Here is a 9,351-nt window from a genome sequence, read left to right on the forward strand (position 1 = left end):
GGTCCTTCATAAGCTAAACTGCATTGCTGGAAATCACAGAATGCTGCATTTTTTTCCCCATCCCTCCTATGCTGAGTGTTTTATTAAACATACTGGCTTACATACATCCAAGGTGGAGACACTACATCACTGCTACTGGCAACAACAGAGCAGGGTTTTATTGAACACCAAACAATGTGAATAAGTGCTGTGAAAAACAAGATTGGTGGGAGATTCTCAAATACCAGTTCTCAAATATGAAAGGAAGTGTAAAAATCCCCCCAAAATGTCTCTTTCCAGATGACAGACAACATGCTTTTTAAATTCCTCTTTTTTTTAATCTTTGTATCAAAAGGTAAATATGAATTTTTTTCAGTCCCTGATGTGCAACCTACTTCTGAATGCTGGCTTTTAATAATAGCTTTTTAAAATTTTTTTAAATTCTGTATTTAAAATTCATTTATTCAATGAAACAATAAAAATCTAGCAAAACCTCTTGGCTGCAGTTTCATTAGTGGCTGAGAATAAGTTAGCAGAGTGATGAGCACTGTGGCTGTGAATGGCAGCAGGATTTGCCTCATGCCTGGAGAGGGAAGTACCTGGGGTCTGAGTGAGTTTGACTGGAGTTTCATGTTGAGTTTTAGAAGTTCCTCTTCAGGTCATCCTGTGGGGTAGCTGTGGAAGAATGATCCAGGAGGAGGAAGCAGCAGAGCTGGGTAGAGAGAGCCCAGAGAAAGGCTGACAGGGAGCTGAAGGTGTGTTAATGAGCACCAAGGTTTAATGACCTCTGAAGGAAGAAGTGCTATTAAAGATTTAAGGATGTCCATGTCCCATGAGGAGTCCTCATCCCACCCCCTTTCAGTCCCTTCTCTGCTGAGCTGTGCTCAGTGATGTGTGTGCTGGGAGGACTGGCCAAGTTGGCCAAGGATCCAGTCTGAAGCTCTGCTTCTGTGACTGATATGTTAGTGCTCAATACACAGTGATGAAATGTGGCAGAAATCCACTTCTGTTTGTTTAAAAACAGTGACAGCAGCAGCCTGTCCAACACTGCTGCTCACAAAGCAGGACTTGCTGTTGTATCCAGAAAAAAAACACACCAGGAGGAGGAACCAAGGGGCTGTAGAAAGCTTTCAGAGCCACTATCTGAGGAAACCACCAGCTTATCAAACTCATTTCACCCATTCATCTTCAGCAGTATCCAAGTGCTAATCTCCCCCATCCCTAGGGGCTTTTTTTGATTGACCATTACACAGCTATCTCCCCTGGCCACAACAAAACCCCAGGAGTTATTCCATATGCAACTTCGAGTCAGGTCTGCTGAGATAACAGAACACAGCATAAAAGCATCTTGCAACTGCTGGTTAAACATATTTCTGCATGAAATGGAACTGAAATGCCACACATTAAAGAAATAACTCATTTGCTTCAGGGAAAAACCTTTGCAGGGTCTTCATGGGAACAAATGAAGCTTCAGCTCTTGGAGGAGAAGGCAGCAGGACAACAACTCCCTGTCCTTCCTGGAGTCAAGTGAGTAAATGACAGCACATAGCACTGTAAATAAACCAGTTGCATTTGATGAAATCTGTTCCCTTCCCCTAGTGCTGTCCCCAGTGTTGGAAACCAAACAAATGGCAGCTGTGGTTTTTTGCATGCTGAGAGAATGAAACTTCCAAGTTCTCTCCAAATTCTGGCTGGTCTTGGTGGCACAGGAGGGTTGTATGTGTCTTCTTCTTGGGGAAGATAGTTCAGGAAGTATCTGAGAAGAAAATTCATGGCTGCACTGATCTATTAGCTGGAGAATGGCCGTGGCAGGATCAGTTCCTGTAGCCTTCCCCAGCTCTCTCTGTTCCCTGCAGACTCAGGTTTCTATGTTTGGGGTTTTGTTTGGTTGTTTTGGGGTGGTTTTGTGTGTGTGGTGATTCTTTCTCAAAGCAGCTTTACTTTGGCTGTCCCTTCCCAGTTTCTTCTTGTCCAGGGGAAGGGAGGTGACCTCAGCTGCCAAGGTGCTTCTCCCCTGAGCCTGGCAGGATCCCCCTGAGCTCAGGGGATTGAAATATTTCACTCCACACTGTGTTCTGTTATCCAGCTCCATCCACAGGCTGCTCTAAAGGAGAGGGCTGGGGGGAGGAAATCCCTTTTATCCTTGGAAGGGAACTCAAAGTGGTGATGTTTTCACCTCTCTGACCCTCTTGGCTGGCTGGTGAAGTTGAAGGAGTAATTAATTAAGGGATGGAGGGTGTGGCTGTACCTGTGTGGGTCGTTTGGGGTTGTGTTTGCTTTGCAGGGCTTGGAAGAACCTACAGATGCACACAACCTCTGATGTCCTCTCCTAGCCCATCTCAAACCTTGTTCTTGGCAGGCTGCAGTTCCTGTTCCAGTGGTTCCTCATCCTTTGCAGGCTGAAACCTTTGCAGGTTGGTTTCCCTCATCACCAGCCTGCCCTTGGTGAGCTGGGAGGGTGATGTGAACCCTCAGCCTTGGGTATGCTTCATGTTGGTCCATGAGTTGAGTGCTCCAACCTGGGCATGGGCTGCCTGTGATTTTGGTGGAAGCAGAATCATCTCAGCCCTTCTCTGGAGTTTCAAAAGGCCTGAGGAGTGTGGTGGTGTGTAACCCACCCGTGGCACCTCCTGGCTGTGTGTAACCCACCCGTGGCACCTCCTGTCTCAGCAATTTGAGTCAACCCAGGTGGAGAAAGTTGCTCTCCCCTGTGCTGGTGACTCTGCAATAAGCCTCCTCTGGATGCAAGAGGCAGTCAGAAAGTGGAATAATTACCCTTGACTCATAACAAACCAGCAGAGCAGCTGGCTCAGGGTTCCAAGAGAGACAATTGAAGATATTGCATTGTTTTCTTCCAAAGGAGAAACAGACCTGGGGGTTCCCTAATCACCCTCCTCCTTCCATGCTGCCCTCTCAGAGCATGATGCTGTGGGCTGCATTGCTGATGAGCCACTCCTGAGCCCTAATTATTTAGCAGGGGGGAGGTCTCTCAGTAACAGGCGAATTGGTGACTTGATGAACACTCAGCTGCTTGTATTTAAGATAAAATTACTGTAATTAACAAATCGATCAAGCCTACTTTCACTTTGCCTGCCTGGGACAGAACAAATGGGCTAAATGAGGCTTATTTAGTACAAAGGTAGAGAAAAGCATTTGCAGACCTTGGGATACACAGGCTGGAAGCTTTTTTAAAGTGGTGTTTTTAATGGTAATGTCACATAATTGTCTCTTGCTGGATCATTTTGCCTCCAACAAAAAGCACTCCTGCTGTGCTGGCTTCAGCTCAGCCCTGCCAGGCAGGGTGAGGAGCCAGGTGGGTTGGTTTGGTACCACCCAAACCTGGAGCAAGGATGAGTTCCCTGGGTGCCACGACTCCCATCTGGTTGTTTGCAGACCTCAGGTCTTTGAGAGGAAGATGAATCCCTCAGGTTGTGCTTGGCAGGTGTTGCCTGCTCCACCTTGTCCAGCTGCTGCTTTGCTGTCCAAGGGGAGATGTGCTTCTCCCAGCTCTTCTTCCAGGTCATTGAGACCTGCCAGCAGTGGCTCACACAGGACAGGAATTCAAACAGCTGTTTTGCAGCTGCAGCTTTGCCCTGGATTCCTGGACAGGCTGCACTTGGCACGTCCTGAGTGTGTTGAAACAGCACAGAACAGTCACCAGGCTTTGAATCTGTGGCCTGACTTACTTCAGGGTAGTTTCCTAGTGAAAATCACATTTGGAGCCATGTGTTGTCTAGAAAACATTCAACTACAGCAATTTGTCCCTGCTGAAGCTTTTTAGGTGTGTCTGTGTCCTCTGGCAAGCTGGTGCTGCCTGTGTTGTCCCCCCACCCTCACTTTCTTGTCACTCCAGGACTGTGTAGCATCCACACAGGTATTTAGGGTGATCCCAGAGAGCAGACAGAGTTCAGGGCACCCTGCAGAGTGTAGACAGGGCCAAGGAGGTGCACTCCATCTCCCTGCATTCTGCTCTCCTGTGCAATGAACTGGTAAATGGTAGATCTGCTCTGGAAGAAGAAACAAGCTCTGGCCAGCAGTACAAAAACAGGGAGGACAACTAATTACGTTCTCTGAGAAACTGGGCTGTCCCTGTGGTTGGCTGTGAAGGGCAGATCTAGTGGTGATGGAGGGGGAAATGGGACTTAACCTAGGGAACTGTCTTCCTCCATCCCTTTTTGCATATTCCAGGGGGGAGGTTTATCTTAGCTGCACCCACACCACATGCAAGTGGGCAGCAGCTCTGCTGAGATGAGTGTTCTTTCTGATGGGGAAGGGGTCCTGGAGGGCATCTGGCTTGGTCTGTAATGCAGTTGGCTCAACAATTCACAGGGCATCCTCATCAACACCTTGTTCTGTGGTGCTGCCCTCCACCTTGGAAGCTGGCTGCATCTGTTGGGTGTCTGGATGCTCTTCTCTGACCCCATCCATGGCTCTCCATTGGGTTTTTCCTCTGCCCAGTCCCAGACACACCCCTGGCTGGGGGGGGTGGCTGCTGTAACTGTCACATACACGCAGGGCAAACCCCTGTTGACCCATCAGAGCCCAGAGGGTTTGAAAGCTTCATTAGCTGGGCTTTGTTCTGAGGTGCAGTCAGGCGGGGAGATAATGCTCCGACTGTTATCAGCCCTGTGCAGGAGGTGGTTGCATAGCAACCCAGATTGGGGTGCAGCACTGCTCCTCCAGGAGCAGGGAGAAATACTCATTTTCTGCCATTTAGAGGCATTGCAAACAGGAATTCATTACTGCTGAAGGATTCACTCAGGGTTTATGTCTCGTGAAGAGGTGGCAGGTGGTGTGGCCTCCTCTTGGCATGGTAGGCACAGACTCCCCAGTAAAATGGAGCTGGGATGGGCTAGGTTTGGTGTTTTCAGCTGCTGCTTTTCAGCCTTTTGTCCTGCTGGGGCTCAAAAATGGGATGAGGATGGGAAATTGCCTTCCTCCTTGCAGACCTCATGTAAAGGCATCTCCAGGGAGCCCCCCTTGGTATCGTGTAGATTGTAGGTGAGAAGGGTGACTGTGCTCCCTCTGCCCTCCAAGCCCTGTTTGGAGAGGGAAATGCAGAATCAGGGTGGTTCTGCTGCTGCACCTCCCTGTCAGGCTGGAGGGGTGGTCAGGCTTCAGAGCCCCTTCCCATCTGCCCTACCTTGGGAGGCTCCTCAGGAGCATTGAATGTATGGATAGGAAATAAATTCACCAACCTGCTTTTATCTGGAACTCTGGGTGGTGAGATGGAGGTGGATGGAGGCTCTCCAGGAGCATTTTGAAGAGCAGCATGATTGTGTCCCAAGCAAGAAACAAGTGCCAGCACTGGGCAGCAGGGTTGCCAAGTGTGCAGGTAGGACAGGGCATCCCATTGTGTCCCTGTTCCTCTGCAGCTTGAGCCATCTCACACAGAAGGGGCACAAGGAGGTGTTTCAAACCTCAGTGGTGGTGCCTGTTGTGTGATAACTGCAGTGGGGTGCAGGCAATGCACCCTGAATGAGGAGCTGGGCTGCTGAGACATCACCAGGGCACCACTAATGGATCTGTCTAGGGGTGGTGGCTCAGGACAAGGACACACACTGTCCACATGCCATTCATTGGGACAACCTAGCTGGCTCTCCAAGCAAACTTGTGTGGGCTGGAGCACCTACCCTCCTCTCTGGGTGCTCAAGACCATGCTAGCAGAGCAGAGACATGCCCAAATGATGCCAAGAAAAGGTATTAAATAATCAACAACTATTTCTTGTGCTTCTGCAGCTCTCCACAGTCATGTGGGAATCATTGTTCTGGGGTTTTTTGGTTTACCTGTTAATATCTGTGTTGCCAGGGTGTGTAGATAACAGAGAGGTGCTGGTGTTGGCAGTGAGGTTTGGGATCTGTGATGGAGGAGACCTGAGGTGAGCATCCTCTGCATCCTCTCACCTGCTGGGAAGGTGGAGGCATTTTCTTCCTCTGATTGCTTAGTGTGTCAGCTGCCAGCAAATAGAAGATTATTTGGCTATTGAGAAACCCCTTTCTCTGCTCTGTCCTCTAACTTCTGTCCTTCAATATCCAGCAATAATACATCTTCCCTTCCCATTAGCAATTCAGCTTGCAGACAGATTCAGATTAACTTGGACTCTGGCTGGATTAAACACTTTGAGGGGAAAAAAAACCCAACCCTATGAGCTCAGGGTGTTTATGAAAAGCAATTTCCTCACTGCCAAGCAGTTTAATAACTCTACAGCCATGGCATTTGGGCTCATTTATTTTAAGCTGTTGCCAAAGTGTGACGGGTCAATAATAAATAAGGCAGAGTGGCAGATTTTGCATGGGGGAGAACTCACTTGGAGGAAAAGAGCACATGCAAGTTCTGTCTGGAGCTCAGGGAATAATGTAGCTCTTAGGCCCCCCCAAATTAAAGGTTCATTTGAGAAACCTGATCTTAAAATCAGCATTTCCCTGCTTGAACTCTTGGCAGCAAGTGAAAATTCAGAGACATACATGGCAACAGGGAGAAAACTCTGCTCCTCTCTCACCCAAACTGTTTTGTGTCTTGTAACAGTGGAATTGTTGTTCTGTGTTAGCAGCCTGGGTTCTTCCTTTAATCAAGTTCCTGGTGGAGAGAGGCGTGTAGCCCCAGGCAGTGTTTTGCACCTGAGACCTCAGACCCATTCAAGCAATAAATACATCACAGCGTATTCCAAAGGACGTGTTAAAAATATTGGAAATCAGTATCTTGTAGGAAACAGAGTGGGTTAATAGTATTTGTTGAAAACACCTCTTACAAACCATGTGGGACACTGAGAAGGTCAGCTGCAGTGTGTAACAACATTCACCTGCCTCCTGCTTCCCTCTGTGGCTATGGAAGCAGAGGTGGGTTGAGGTTTTATTGTCTCCCTTTGAGGCATGAGGCTGGGGAGCCAGGCTGGAGTGCTCTGCTTTTGGTCCTCTTAGGGAAATTTGGACTCTCCAGCTCAGGAAGGGCTTTTCTTCTCCATCTGCCATGTTCAGAGGAGCAGCTTCAGGATGTAAATAAGCTTCAAAAGTTTGGAATAGCCAGGTTGCTGTTAATATCCAGGGACTGGGAAGTGGGCTTCTCGTGGGGAAGTTCCTTTTTGGATTACTGGTAGGTGGACACCCCTCTGTGGAGTGTGAAGTGCTGTGGAGTGTTCCTTGCCAATCAAAATACTGAGCTTGATTAAAGTGGCACCTAATATTTGGGGCATGTCTGCTGGAGGGTTGCTGTGAATAACAGAGCAGGGTGGTTGTCCCTGGGAGGTGTTGCTGTGGCTGGCCAGGGAGGTGAGCAGCCTCTGCTTTTGTTTTCCTTGAAGAGTGAATTCATAAATCAGGTGCCCAGCATGAATGTTTATTTAAGAGTCCTAACTTTTTCCTAATGTTCTTGAGTGCTCACTTATTAGAAGCTCACACTGTGATTCCCCAGGAATTCATGAGATGTTTTATCTCTCGGTGCACTTCAAATAAAACCCCTGAGTGCAGGACCCAGGCAGATGTATTGTTTCCAAACAGGCTTCCCAGGCTAATCTTCCCCTTCTCCAGCTTGGCAGAAGGAGTTGTACCAAAATCTTGGGAGTCTTTTCCCTGTTGATGAACTTCTATGTGGAGTTTCTTAATTAAAACAGGCGCTTAAATGATGGTTGGGGTGACACTGGGGCCGTGGTGCTGCTCTCTCCAGTGGATAATGGGATGAGCAAATCCAGAAATAAGTCAATATGAGCTAATTAAGGGGTCTTAAGTCCATCACTGCCTGTTCATAAATAATGTTATGGGGTTTTTTTATGCTGTGCAGTGATTTGCCTGCAACACTTGGGGGGTGGTTACCCTGCAAGCACAGGTACCCACAAGTGCTGGAGCACCTCAGTGAGGCTGCTTCTGAGATCAAGATCTGAGATCCTGGCTCTTTAAGGAAACAACCTCCTAACTCCTGACCTTCAAAGAAAGGTCAGGCCTAAAAAGATCTCCCTCACCACCTTCTTCCTCCACTCTGTCCTAAAGCCCATGATGTCTCTGACCCCCTGGATCAGGACCCTTGTAGGCTGGACCACCAGTGCTACAGCAGGCAGGCTGAGAGAGAACCACAGTTCACCTTGACCTCACATCCCCTCCACTGCTCCTGTCTCAGGGCTGGCTGTATGCACGGGTGGATACCTACAGCAGGCTCCAGATGTGATACCCAGGGGCAGATGTTGCTTCCTGGGTGGCTAAAGGGTTTTATCTTTGTAAAGCTGCCATGATAAACAGAGCCCTACAGCCTGCTGACGCTGGCAAGGGTTAAGTGGGAGGACTGCTGTGCCTCACCCACGAGGATGCCTCTGCTCTCAAAGCCATTTCTGAGTCATCCCTTGATGGCTTTGGCTGCAGGGGAGCTCTGCCCAGGTCCCAGCAGAGTCCCAGGGCTGCAGCAGGCTCTGCCAGGCAGGGATGCCCACTCTGACATGGGGTCACCCGGAGCGTGTGCTGCTGGCTGCTCATTGGCTTCTTTTCCCTTCCTGTGATTTAAAAGCACTTTGCCAGTGTGTGGGGGGACACGTTGTGCTCAGTTATGCTGCTTACAGAGCTGTGGAGAGCAAGAATCATCATCTGAATTGTTTGTAGTATTTTAAGGCATGACTTCCAGTTATGGGCACTCATATTTTCCTTTTCTCTTCGTGTTTTGGCTTGCAGGTGCTTTGCTTTCTGCCTAGATTTGGAGGGATAGGACTTCTTTGTCTGATTTTTCCTTCCTCAATAGGCTGCCTACTGCATGCTGAAGGCTGAGGAAAACTTCTATCTGAAAAATTATAGCTGATTTAATCTCTGCTCAACTCACTGGAAGTGTACATGAATGTGGTACAGCAAGGAAACAGTCTGCCAGCTTTCAGAGTGCTCAGCCCTGATGGTGGCACCCCATCTGTTCCCCATCTTCCCCTTGCTAGAGAACCCATTTCCATGATGAGAATCATTCGACAAGCTTTTAATCTTCCAGTGCAGATGTGACAAAACAGTTTAATAATCTGCTTCTGTGCATGAGGCTGCTCACTCCTGCTCCTGGGGATCTGGGGCTGACTAATGTGGAGCTTGCTCTGATGGCATGTGGTGCAGCCAGGCTGGCTTGTGTTAGAATCATAGAATCCTTTAGGTTGGAAGGGACCTCCAAGATCATCAAGTCCAACCATTGAGCCATTAGGGCTCTAAAGTCCTCTGCTAAAACAGATCAGAATCTGTCAGGGTTGGAAGGGATCGTGTTGGTGGAGTCAAAGGGCTGTCGTGTTACCCAGAAGCAGCAGCACTGATTTTTAGTATGAATTGGAAGCAAAAAGCCACAAAACCCCTGGGATAGCACCCTGGGAAGCTTTTGCACGATGCATGGTAAACAGAAGTCCCTGAGTTTGTGTAGTACCCAGGGAA

The sequence above is a fragment of the Merops nubicus genome, unplaced genomic scaffold (genome assembly GCF_000691845.1).
Source record: "Merops nubicus isolate BGI_N331 unplaced genomic scaffold, ASM69184v1 scaffold18887, whole genome shotgun sequence".
Lineage (NCBI taxonomy): Eukaryota > Metazoa > Chordata > Aves > Coraciiformes > Meropidae > Merops > Merops nubicus.